The sequence below is a fragment of the Trichomycterus rosablanca genome, chromosome 12 (assembly GCF_030014385.1).
Source record: "Trichomycterus rosablanca isolate fTriRos1 chromosome 12, fTriRos1.hap1, whole genome shotgun sequence".
In the NCBI taxonomy this organism is placed as follows: Eukaryota; Metazoa; Chordata; class Actinopteri; order Siluriformes; family Trichomycteridae; genus Trichomycterus; species Trichomycterus rosablanca.
Genome location: NC_085999.1, coordinates 13752429 through 13765660, shown reverse-complemented (window position 1 = coordinate 13765660; position 13232 = coordinate 13752429). Strand labels below are relative to the sequence as shown.

The following is a 13232-nucleotide window of genomic DNA, read 5'->3' as shown; positions in this document are numbered from 1 at the left end:
GCCATGAATTAAACATTGGGGGACCAAATTAATTAGGAAGAGGGGGTCTGGCCATTCTAAATCATTCTTGACATTTCAGCAACTGGGAACACTGATGGATCCTAACATTACACAAATCTGGTGAGTTAAATATGTTTATTAATATTATTACAATAGCATATTGAGGGGAGAATTTTGGACATATCTGAATATTAGGGGAGACGTGTCCCCTTTAGTGTATATTGTGATTACGGCCTTGTTATCGTTTTGCGATGGTATGCTGCACAGATGGGTCAGCTGTTTCCAATGCCCTCTGTCACAAGTCGCCTATTGCAGACTACCCCCTGAAAATGCAATCCACGTTATGATGTTGTCAATCCAGTTTATGGTGCCAATTTGTCGCAGACCAAAACACATCATAATCTATCAGATACTGTATGTGGAACTAAGTGGAAAATTCTACTGGGACTCATTCTTGGGCCTAGTTGTGTTGCACTGAGCCAAAGACATAAGGCTGAAGCCAGGGTCAGAGGATGGTCAAGATCACAATGTGCAGACTTGTGATGAGCACATAAATGCAATGCCTGCTGTCAGTATCATGCACTTGTGAACTTGTTCTAAGATGTGGAAAGGTTTATCATGAAGAGGTTTCACCAGAATCTGCTGTAAATCATGATGGATATACAAGCTCTCTGTGGCAGCAGGGTTATATTAGGTGCCTTTTAACTTTTTCTTTCAATAATATTGAAAAAAAATAATATAAGAAGGTAAGAAACTCATTGTTGTGCTCCTTCAACCATTCCTGAACCATTTTTGCTTTGTGGCAGGGCGCATTATCCTGCTGAAAGAGGCCACAGCCATCAGGGAATAACGTTTACATGAAAGGGTGTACATGGTCTTCAGTGTACATGGCACATGGTGATTCATCAGACCTGGCCACCTTCTTATATTGCTTTGTGGTCCAGTTCCAATGCTTACGTGCCCATTGTTGGCACTTTCAGCGGTGGACAGAGGTCAGCATGGGCACCCTGAGTGGTCTGTGGCTATGCAGCCCCATACCAACAAACTTTGATGCACTGTGTATTCTGACACCTTTCCATCAGAACCAGCATTAATTTCTTCAGTAATTTGAGCTACAGTAGCCCGTCTGTTGGATCAGACCACACGGGCCAGCCTTCGCTCCCCACGTGCATCAATGAGCCTTGGCCATCCATGACCCTGTCGCCGGTTTATCACTGTTCCTTCCTTGGACCACTTTTGATAGATACTGACCAGTGCAGACTGGGAACACCCCACAAGAGCTGCAGTTTTGGAGATGCTCTGACCCAGTCGTCTACCAATCACAATTTGGCCCTTGTCAAACTCGCTCAAATCCTTATGCTTGCCCATTTTTCCTGCTTCTAACACATCAACTTCGAGGATAAAATGTTCACTTGCTGTCTAATATATCCCACCCACTAACAGGTGCCGTAAAGAAGAGATAATCAGTGTTATTCATAATGTTATGCCTCGTTGGTGTAACTACAGATAATGGAATAAGCCATTTCCATCCAGAATGTTGCATTTTATGAGCATTTCAGTGGTGGACTTACTCTTGTGCTTGCTTAAACAAATTACACTTAAGCTTCAGATCACAGACCAATAATCTGGTAGTCTGATAGAAAGCAGAATTAAAGGTTCCATTAATTAAAGTAAGTCACACTGGCCTTGAAGCAGCAAAGCATTCCCACATCATCACATTATGACCCAGATGTTAAAGGACCCACAGTTTCATTCATAAGTTTGCATCATTTTTATCCCAAATGGATTGGGATGGAAATTTAGACAAATTTAGACAAATATTAAATTGTTCTTTATGTTAATCCTGGTTGTTTTTTTTTGCCCAGTTAAACGCTGACCTCATCTAAGGCCTTATCAGTGAGGTCTACATTTCCATAAATATTGGTTTCTTTATGATATTCTAAATGAGTCATTATTGTGCTCTTGGGGAACGTCCACTTTTTACCAGTGTTTTAAGTTTTCTTCATTAGAAGATAATGACTCCAGCTGTGTTTGCTTAAGTTCCAGAACCATAAAATGACTGTCATATTTCAGAATTGTAACTGATTGCTACATAGTGTGCTGTTTGTTCAGTTCAGTTAAGTTCTATTAATTCCATATTGAAATGACACAAGACTGGTAGTAATCAAGCCTGGCTTTGTCTAGTGTAATAGAACCCAATTATTCATTTGATTTGGTTAATATAGAACCTAATGGAGCAAATACTTTTTACATAGGGCCAGTTGGTGCTGACTGGCATTTTCCTTTAATAAATAAAAATCATCAAAGGATATATTTAATATTTTACTTGGGTTGGGTTGTCACTGACTAACATAACAAACCCAAATCAGAAAAAGTTGGGACAGTAAATGCAAATAACATAATAAAAACGCAGTGTTCCTCACATTTACTTTGACTTTTTTTTGACAAGACAGTTTGAACCTGAGATGTTTCATGTTTTGTCCGGTCAACTTCATTTCATTTATTAATAAATGTCCATTCCTGCATTTCAGGCCTGCAACACATTCCAAAAAAAGTTGTGACGGGGGCAATTTAGGGCTAGTAATGAGGTGAAGAAACTAAAGAATGATGTGATTCCAAACAGGTGATGTCAACAGGTGATTGTAATCATGGTTTGGTACAAAAGCAGCATCCAGGAAAGGCTGAGTCTCTGATGAGCAAAGATGATCAGAGGATCTCCAGTTTGTCAACAAATGTGTGAGAAAATTATTGAAATGTTTAAAAACAATGTACCTCAAAGAAAGATTGGAAGGGATTTGCATATTTCTCCCTCTACAGTGCATAATATCATTAAACGATTCAAGGAATCTGGAGGAATTTCAGTGCGTAAAGGCCAAGGGCACAAGCTTAAACTGAACGCTTGTGATCTTCGATCCCTCAGACGGCACTGCATCAAGAACCACCACTCAACAATAGCTGATATAACCACATGGGTGAGGGATTACTCTGGCAAACCTTTGTCAAGCACTACAATACAGAGTTACATGCACAAATGCCACTTAAAACATTACTGTGCAAAAAAAGAAGCCTTATGTTAACCATGTCCAGAAGCGGCGTCGACTTCTATGGGCTTTCAGGCATCTAGGATGGACCATCACACAGTGAAAATGTGTATTGTGGTCGGATGAACCTGTGTGTTGCAGGCCTGAAATGCAGGAATGGATGTTTATTAATAAATAAAATGAAGTTGAGCAGACAAAACATGAACTATCTTGGGTTCATGTTGTCTGCAATCAAATGCGTCAAAGTAAATGTAAGAAACTCCCCCAGCTATTATTTATTGTGATATTAAAGGCACAAATTCCTAAATGCCCTAAAATGTTCTCTGAAAGCAGCAAAGATGAAAACCTAATGTATAAAAGAACTGCCCCTGGGGTTGTGCCTTTCAGATTGAAGACTGCAAACACTCGTTTGCCCATAGAACAATTTCTGGAGGACTGAAAGTCATTCTTTTAGCCATAATAGGCCCCCATAGCACCCTCAGAAGATGGTCATACTAACAAATTGGCATTCTGGATGGACCTTGCTAGAGCTTTTTGAAGAGTCAATTGTGCCTCAGAGTTCTAGTAATAAATAGTAAAACACAAACAGCACAGACCCTTGATGATGTGCCAAGCCAGACCACCCATGTGTTTTCAAATGCATAACATTGGAACAACACCAGAGGCACAAAATATGGCCACCTTGTGTTTCTTTTCACCAAGGTAACTGGAAGAGTAATGGTGTAAATGAAAGAAATGGACTTACGGGGTACATAATGACTTTCTTAACATGCCAATTGAACTTGCTGGCTGGTAATCAACACAGGCAGCAAGTTACACAAGCTACACCAATCTAGCAAGGACAAAATATTTTCTAAAGCTTTTAAGCATTGGTGCAAGAGGCCATAATTAAATACAAACAGGTTTAGCTTTATGCCTATAGGCAGTATTAGCCATAGATGAGTTATCTACGTCTGGGTGTCAACCTTTGTCTGTTTTTCCGGTAACTCACTTCCTCTGGGATTGCCACAGCAATGCCTTCAGCATGCCAGGTAGTACTAAAGAACTGCAAAATACAATCCCAAGTCAAAAAAAGTTGGGACAGTATGGAAAATGCAAGTAGTAGAAAAAGTGTTTCTGTTAATTTACTTTGACCTTTATTTCCAGATATGTCATGTTTTGTCAGGCCAACTTTATTTAGTTTATTAAAAAACATCCACTCCTGCATTTCAGGCATTCCAGTCTAGTACCCGTACCCTCTTCCTCCGCAGCCATGCCTTTGTAATGTGTGCAGCATGTGGTTTTGCTGATAACAGTCTGGAAGGTCCTTTCCATCTGTCCAGAGCATACAGCGTCCTTTTTTTCTAAGTTGCCATTTCTTCTCACAACACTTAAAAGACATTTTGGCACCAAGGATACCAAGCGATAAAGTGTTTCAGGTGTTATTTTGTCCCATTTTTTCCTGCAAACTTGTATTAAGATGTGCAACAAAATGTGGTCGTCATTGTCGTTCAAAAATCAAAATTATCCACTCATTCTCTGTTAGGGACAGGTCAGGACTGCAGGCAGGCCAGTCCAGTACCCGTAACCTCTTTTTTCCGCAGTCATGCCTTTGTAATGTGAGCAGCATGTGGTTTTGCTGATAACGGCACACAGCATCCATTCTTTTTATTTAATACACATCTCCACTGTTAGTGCTTTTCGACCAAAAGAAATCTGGTTCCTGAAAATTGGCTTTCCCACCAGTTTTTGGGAACCAAAAAATGCGTCATCAACGGTGGGCATTGGGTAACAGAAGTAAACCGTAGTAACATGATGGCGAAGTGTGTAAATTACCTGTGTGCATTTGTTCAGTTGTTACATATGTTCGTTTATTTTTTTTTTGCAAAAAGCATCACTCAGCTATTGGTGATAAGAAGACGTAGAAGGTTACTCCATTCTTTATGTTTGTCAGCATTGGTGCTTTCTCTAGTGCATTCACATGAGAAGCGTTTTTCGCTTTGAGCATTTGTGCAAATTGCCGCTTTGCTCAGCACTTGGCTTAAGCGGTGAGGTAAAACATCAAGTGCACCACAACTCGAATATCTATTTGTGTGAAATAACCATCAAATCCACTCTGAAAGCTTCACATATATCTGTGTTTGGCTGTATTCTCCTCACTGTGTGGTAGTTTCACTTTTAAACTTATAGCTTGGGTTGCTGAAAGATGGTGAGAATCAGCTTCTCCGGAAGAGTCTTGAAACGCTTATCATAAAAAAGCATAATATGGATAAGACACAGCAATGCTGTCCCTGCTGGACTGAGAATAGTCCACCAACAAAAAATATCCAGCCAACAGTGCCCTGTGGGCAGCAACCTGTGACCACTGATGAAGGTCTAGAAGATGACCAACTCAAACAGCAGCAATGGATGAGCAATCGTCTCTGACTTTACATCTACAAGGTGGACCAACTAGGTAGGAGTGTCTAATAGAGTGGACAGTGAGTGGACACGGTATTTAAAAACTCCATTAGCACTGCTGTGTCTGCTCCACTCATACCAGCACAATGCACACTAACACACCACCACAATGTCATTGTCACTGCAGTGCTGAGAATGACCCACCACCTAAATAATACCTGCTCTGTGGTGGTCCTGTGGTGGTCCTGACCATTGAAGAACAGGGTAAAAGGAGGTTAAAAAAGTATATAGAGAAACAGATGGACGACAGTCAGTAATTGTAGAACTACAAAGTGCTCCTATATGGTAAGTGGAGCTGATAAAATGGACAGTGAGTGTAGAATCAAGGAGGTGGTCTTAATGTTATGGCTGATCAGTGTATAATTTAGTGTTTATTACTTTAATGACTTTGATTGTAAAGGTTTATATTTTGCCTTACTGTGCGCAGGTAGGTGAGATTGTGCGTCTGAGCTGACGTCTGTGACTTTATAAAAAGGACTCTTATAATAGCAGTGTACTGTACAGTATACCACTCAAACACACAATCATAGCAGCATTGGATTCCTGCATCTTGCTTGAGTGTGAGCTGGGATAAAAGAGATATTCATTTCCTGTGTATGTGTGTTTTAAAGACCTTGATTTACCAAAGCCTTTGCTTGCACACACACACACACATGACTGTGAACTATACCTGTAATTAGCAGGCAGTGCTAGAAAGCTGCATGTCTTATTTATTGATGGTCAATGTTAGACTATGTCCATGGAACCAATGTTACCTATGTCCATTTGCCCTGGAGCAGCATCGGTCATCGGTCATCAGTGATACCAATATGGTGTCACTGTAGATGCAGGAGCTCTAATTGAATGTCTGATAAGGAGGAGCTACAGACGCTATATGGACAAAAGTATTGGGACACCCCTTCTTATTGCTGAATGAGTTTAGGGAGGGTTATCTCCTGTTCCAGCATGACTGTGCCCATGTCTGTGTGCACAAAGCAAGGTCTAAAAAGATAGATTTAAAGAAACACCAGTGGTCTGCACAAAGACCTGACCTTAGCCCCACTGAACAGCTTTGAGGTGAACTGGAACATCAATTGAGACTTTCTTAAATATCATCAGTGCCCAGCAATACAAATGCTGTTTTATAGCTGAAAATATCACATAGAGGTCACTCTATTTAAATTCCTTTTGTAAATAGCATGTCCACCATGCTCATGGTCAGGTGACCAAATGTCCCTCCCTATTTATCCGGGCTTGGGACCGGCACTACAATGCATTGGTTTATGCATCCTAGCGGCTAGGTACCTGTTTCAATTAATTCAGTGTCTCCAATTAGCCTGGCTGCATGTTTTTGGACTGTGGGAGGAAACCGGAGCGCCCCGAGGAAACCCACACAGACAAGGGGAAAACATGCAAATTCCGCACAGAAAGGACCCGGACCGCCCCACCTGGGGATCGAACCCAGGACCTTCTTGCTGTGAGGCCACTTAGCCACCGTGCCACCTAGCCTTCTAAAATATTTGTATATTTTTTTATTTACAATATCATTTAATGCACATAAGTGTTTTCTTCTTACCAGCTGATTTATATTGCATTATGTCAAATAAAAATACAGTACCATGTGACATTACCTTTCAAAATGTTTAATAGTCAACATGTGTAAGAAATGTGTGGATCAGCAGTTTTAAACTACATTACAAAAATAAACAGCTGTCTTTGTGAGGCCTGTCACTATGTTTGAGACTAATCTATCTAAAACATGTAAGACCATCTGTCAAGAAATCCAATAATAAGTCCGATAGCTCTCACATACCCCTTTTCCACCGATGCGGATCCGGCTCCGTTCCGGTTTGACCCAGACAGTATAAACGCTTAAAGTGAAAAATAAAGCGCAATGTGGCTTGTTGTACTAAAACAATGGCCGATGAATTTCGGCAGTACAGAGCACTTATAACTGATAATAACGGAGAGAAATCTAGTTTTTCTGTGTCGTACTTTTAGTACATTAAGCCATGTTACGCTTTATTTAGGTGAAGCTTTTTGCGGATTCAGAACCCCGAGCTGTATAACCACCACACGTGAAGTAAATCCAGCTAAACACAGATACATGTGGAGCTTTTATAGTGGATTTGATGGTTATTTCTCACAAATGGATGTTCGTGTTGTGGAACTTTAGTGATGTTTAATCGCTCAAGCCAAGCGCTGAGCAAATCGACTATTTGCGCCGAGGGTCGCGGTGAGAGCGTAGCGCAAAACGCTTCTCACGTCAATGAACTAAAGAAAACAACAACTGTGACAAACACGTCTACGTCTTCTTATCACCAATAGTTGAGCGATGCTTTTTGCATAAAACAAATCCCCACAGATAATCTACACGCTCCGCCATCATGTTACTACTCTTTATTGTTGTTGTGTAACGCTCACCGTTGATGACGCAGGCTTGGTTCCCAAAAACTGGTGGAAACGCAGGTCGGTTCTCAACAAAACACCAAGGTTCAAGGAAACCTGAACAGAACCGGTTCAAGAACCATGGTTCTTTAGGTGGAAAAGCGCTAACAGTCACTGAACATACCTTGATGTCCAAATACAATAAATAATTAAATAAAACTATTAAAAAGTAAAACTATAGCCTCATTGACTACGTTAGGGCAACCCCTTTACTAAAAGAACAGTTGAATGCAGTATAATGGCTACTGTGACACCAACTGTCACTCAGCAGGTGCAGAATCCATGGATCAACCATATTGTGTTACACCAGCGGGACTTTATGGAAGATTGTCAAGCAAGCCTCCTTTGAAAAAGCATATGCCTGGTACAGTGGAAGCCTAGTGGGTAGAGCTTTGGGCTATCAATTGGGAGATTGTGGGTTTAAATCCAGGCTCTGCTATGTAGCGACTGTCATGTTCTTGAGCAAGGCCCTTAACCCTTTCTGCTCCAGGGGCGCCATACAATGGCTGACTCTACGCTTTGAGACATTCAATAGCTGATATAACCACATGGGTGAGGGATTACTTTGGCAAACCTTTGTCAGCACTACAATACAGAGTTACATGCACAAATACCACTTAAAACTTTACTGTGCAAAAAAGAAAACTTATGTTAACCATGTCCAGAATTGGTGTTGACTTCTCTGGACTCGGAGGCATCTAGGATGGACCATCACACAGTGGAAACGTGTAATAAGGTCAGTAGTCCTGCCTGTAGTCCTGACCTGTCCCCAATAGAGAATGTGTGGAGAATTTTGAAACGAAACATGTAACAACGATGACCCCGTACTGTTGCACATCTTAAGACGTGTTTGCAGGAAGAATGGGACAAAATAAAACCAATAACTTGCCTATAAACTTGCTTCTGTCACCTGTTTGAGTGTTAAAACTCTCACAGATTATTTCACCTTTATTTTACAATATGTCCCAACTTTAATTAAATGGAAATTGGGTTTTTAGTAGATAATGAAAGTAAGAATTACAGTGTATAAATACATCACGTTGTGTGCTCAGGTCTAAATGTTCGCCCTTATTTTAAAAAAAATGAATCGATTTTTGTCTCCTGAGACAGACTATAAAATGAGAACACACTGTCCAGTAAGAAGATGGGTTCTTTCCAGAAGTTACAACCACCCCTTCCCCCCACACACTTATATATACAGAAAATGTACATTAGAGTTTGATATTAGTAGATAAGGTAGATGAATACCCCCTAAATATACAAAATGCATGCCATTTACTTTGATGTTAATTCAATTTGTGGTGGTTTATGCTTGCATGTACAGTAAGAGAGGTACTTCATTAGTGACCATATACCTTATGATTCATATGCCATTGCATCAAGCAAATGTTAAAGGACGAGTCCAGATCAATGCAAGTTCATTAGCTTTATCTTCCCTGACAATCGCAAACACAATTCAAGGGCTACGGCTCCTGGCTAAAACATTCTGTATTCTGCTATACCACATAATATGTTTATTATACACTGATCAGCCATAACATTAAACCACCCTTTGATTCTACACTCACTGTCCATTTTATCAGCTCCACTTACCATATAGGAGCACTTTGTAGTTCTACAATTACTGACTGTAGTCCATCTGTTTCTCTGCGTACTTTTTTAACCTGCTTTCACCCTGTTCTTCAATGGTCAGGACCCCCACAGGACCACCACAGAGCAGGTATTATTTAGGTGGTGGATCATTCTCAGCACTGCAGTGACACTGACATGGTGGTGGTGTGTTAGTGTGTGTTTTGCTGGTACGAGTGGATCAGACACAGCAGCGCTGCTGGAGTTTTTAAATACCATGTCTACTTACTGTTCACTCTATTAGACACTCCTACCTAGTTGGTCCACCTTGTAGATGTAAAGTCAGAGACGATCGCTCATCTATTGCTGCTGTTTGAGTTGGTCATCTTCTAGACCTTCATCAGTGGTCACAGGGTGCTGTTGGCTGGATATTTTTGGTTGGTGGACTATTCTAAGTCCAGCAGTGACAGTGAGGTGAGAATGATCCACCACCCAAATAATACCTACTCTGTAGTTGTCCTGGGAGAGTCCTGACCATTGAAGAACAGAATGAATGCGAACAAAGCATGCAGAGAAACAGATGGACTACAGTCAGTAACTGTAGAACTACAAAGTGCTTCTATATGGTAAGTGGAGCTGATAAAATGGACAGTGAGTGTAGAAACAAGGGGGTGGTTTTAAAGTTATGGCTGATCAGTGTAATTAAGCATAGGGATGTTGTTTGCCAGGTGACAAGGTCTTTTACTTGCCGTTTAGAATATATACCACAGTGCCACTCTCACTACTCTGCCATAAAGGCCTGATTTATAGAGTTCATTCGTTTTTCAGTCTCTGTGCAAGAATTTTGTAGCTCTTTTTTTTAGATTTCTGTTGTTCTGTTTTAACTCTATTTAATTTCATATCTTTGCTCTAACCTACTTCTTGCAACAATTGGATTGCAGATATACACAGACAGTTTTGTGTACTGGGCGGCACAGTGGCTCAGTAGGTAGCACTGTCGCCTCACATCAAGAAGGTCCTGGGTCCTTTCTGTGTGGAGTTTGCTTGTTCTCCCGTGTCTGCCGGAGGCTCCGGTTTCCTCCCACAGTCCAAAGACATGGAAGTGAGATGAAATGAAGATACAAAATTATCCATGACTGTGTTTGGCACTGAAACTTGTGAACTGATGAATCTTGTGTATTGAGTCATGAATGTAACCAAAGTGTAAAATTTGATGTTAAAATCCTAATAAACAAACAAACAATTAATTGGACTTTATGCCCTATTTGCAAACAGCAAAGATGGGGATTGACACCTGCATCCCAGCAGTAATGGGAAAGTGCAATTTACACCCACAGAAAATGATATATAACTGTAAAAATGATTGAAATTGACAGGACATGCCAGGACATTGCACCTTGTGGACATACATGTGAGAATAAGCATTGTATTATTTTAATGTGAGAATCTTACATGTCATTCAGCACAGAAACACACTGGACTGTGCTACATGAGTTTGACTAGGAATGGTCAGTGATCTTGTTTAAAATTGTTTATTAACTTTATTCAAGTGACAAAAAGAAATGCAAACTTTCATGCAAAAGAAGTCCCAAACTGCTTCTAAAAAGCACAGAAGCAAGTGTTCTTTGTGTAATGCACTACCTTTGGAAGGATGAGTGAGCTGTTAATTTATGCCTCAGATGGTCTGGGTGTACTTGTTAGGGGAACACTATGCCTCTCTATGTACCATTAATAAGCCGACAAAGCATGCTAACACCATTAGTCATTAAAATTGGTGGATAAACATCGAGCACACCCAGTCCCAGCCAGAAATGTATTGCATTGAGATTAGGATAAGTATCCCATTATACATGCATGGAATTAAAAATGATAGCGCAGATAAAATTTCATTGTGAAACAGCAATTGATATTGAAACAAGACATCTGTTCGGCATCCGAGGTGCCAGTCTTTTACCGTATGCAATTGGAACATGAATTATATTTAGTTGCTGTGGCTGTAGTTATGTGTTGTGTATGCACCTTGCCCTCGGGGAAAACACTGTGATTCTGTAAAGAGTTTCCAGGCTTTGCCCTAGACTGGCAGCAGTTTCACCGTGTTCTCGTCAAAGGAACAGAGCAGAACAGAACAGAATGGCACTGAACGCTCTGTTACGTTCTGTCCAATTTGCATTGCTGGTACCCCCTGTTCCTCAGAAGTCAATAAGCAAAGTAATAAAAGTAAAGAAAGTGAACTTTTACTGCCGTTTGGTAAAGCAGACATGAGACAGACATGGAAATCAGTATATGCATGTTAGCCTGAAGTGATCTAAACATACAAAAGTGCAGACAGAATTCAAAGACAGATAATCATGGTAAATGTTGTAAGAAAATGACACATCTGCTTGTGTTTCTCTAGATTCATCTTTCTATCTGAAGAAAACCAGAGAGCTTGAGGAGGAGGATCAACCTTTTATGCCTTTTTTATTTCCTCTAAAGTCTAAGCAGTATGAAAAGCAGGTCTGCATTTTACCAGCCAGCCAGATAACAAGAACAGCCTGGCACTTACCTCTCCCTCTGGCATGCCTGTAACCATGACGACAGGTACAGCACTTGCCCTGCACTTAACTGTTGGAAGAGTGTTAACTGTTGGAAGAGTTACTCTTACACCGCGGGTTTTACACAGGAAAGGTCGTTTGTGCTCACTGACCCCATGGCAAAGTGTCCTCAAGCCTGCTAGCTGTTCAGAGGCAACGTGCTCTCTGTAAATAAAAGATTATGTTCCTGGTGTGGTGATTCATTTACACTTTCATACATTTACATTTACATTTTCGGCATTTATCCAGAGTGACTTACAGAAGTGCTTCCGTAGTGAACATTACCTTACTCTAGTTTAAGTAGACAACAGTCCAAGAATACAAATCTGCTGAAAACTGTTAAAACCAGATTTAGAAAAAGCCCACTGCTGGAGCAGATTGTGACTTCCATTAGGACTCCCAAACAGGGCAGAACACCACTCAGTTCCATGAAATAGACGAAAAATATGCTGGCCGTACACGCTAGGAGAAAACTAGATCGGACCAAGCCAGTCATCACGGTTTTAAGAAAAAGATAAGCAGGTTGACAACAGAGGAGCTGGCAAATCTGTGAGGATGAAACAGTAATAAATATAAACACTTCCACCTGGAGCAAATTAATGCCCATTAACACGTGGGTGACTGACAGGAGGAACCATTCAGTCAATCATCTGTGCCTCCATGCCCCATCTGACGGCCAAATTTGGGTAGGCAGAAGGAAATGGACATGATTCCATAAACTGGGCCAGACTCAGATGGACCCATTACAATCTATATACTATATACACCGACCAAGCATAACATTATGACCACTGACAGGTGAAGTGAATAACACTGATTATCTCTTTAAGACGGCACCTGTTAGTGGGTGGGATATATTAGGCAGCAAGTGAACATTCTATCCTCAAAGTTGATGTGTTAGAAGCAGGAAAAATGGACAAGTGTAAGGATTTGAGCGAGTTTGACAAGAGCCAGATTGTGATGGCTAGATGACTGGGTCAGAGCATCTCCAAATCTGCAGCTCTTGTGGGGTGTTCCCGGTCTGCAGTGGTCAATATCTATCAAAAGTGGTCCAAGGAAGGATCAGTGGTAAACCGGCGACAGGGTCATGGGAGGTCAAGGGTCATTGATGCACGTGGGGAGCGAAGGCTGGCCTGTGTGGCCTGATCCAACAGACGAGCTACTGTAGCTCAAATTGCTAAAG

At 40.9% G+C, this 13232-nt stretch overlaps 1 protein-coding gene across 1 annotated transcript in view; it reads left to right on the top strand.

Annotated features, from left to right (window-relative positions):
- Nucleotides 1–11933, top strand: part of myo16 (myosin XVI) — a 313223-nt gene extending 301290 nt beyond the window's left edge. Inside the window, exon 36 of the mRNA XM_063006388.1 lies at nt 11872–11933. The gene's annotated coding sequence lies outside the window, so the exon portion shown is untranslated. The remainder of the gene's footprint in view (nt 1–11871) is intronic.
- Nucleotides 11934–13232: the final 1299 nt, after the last annotated feature.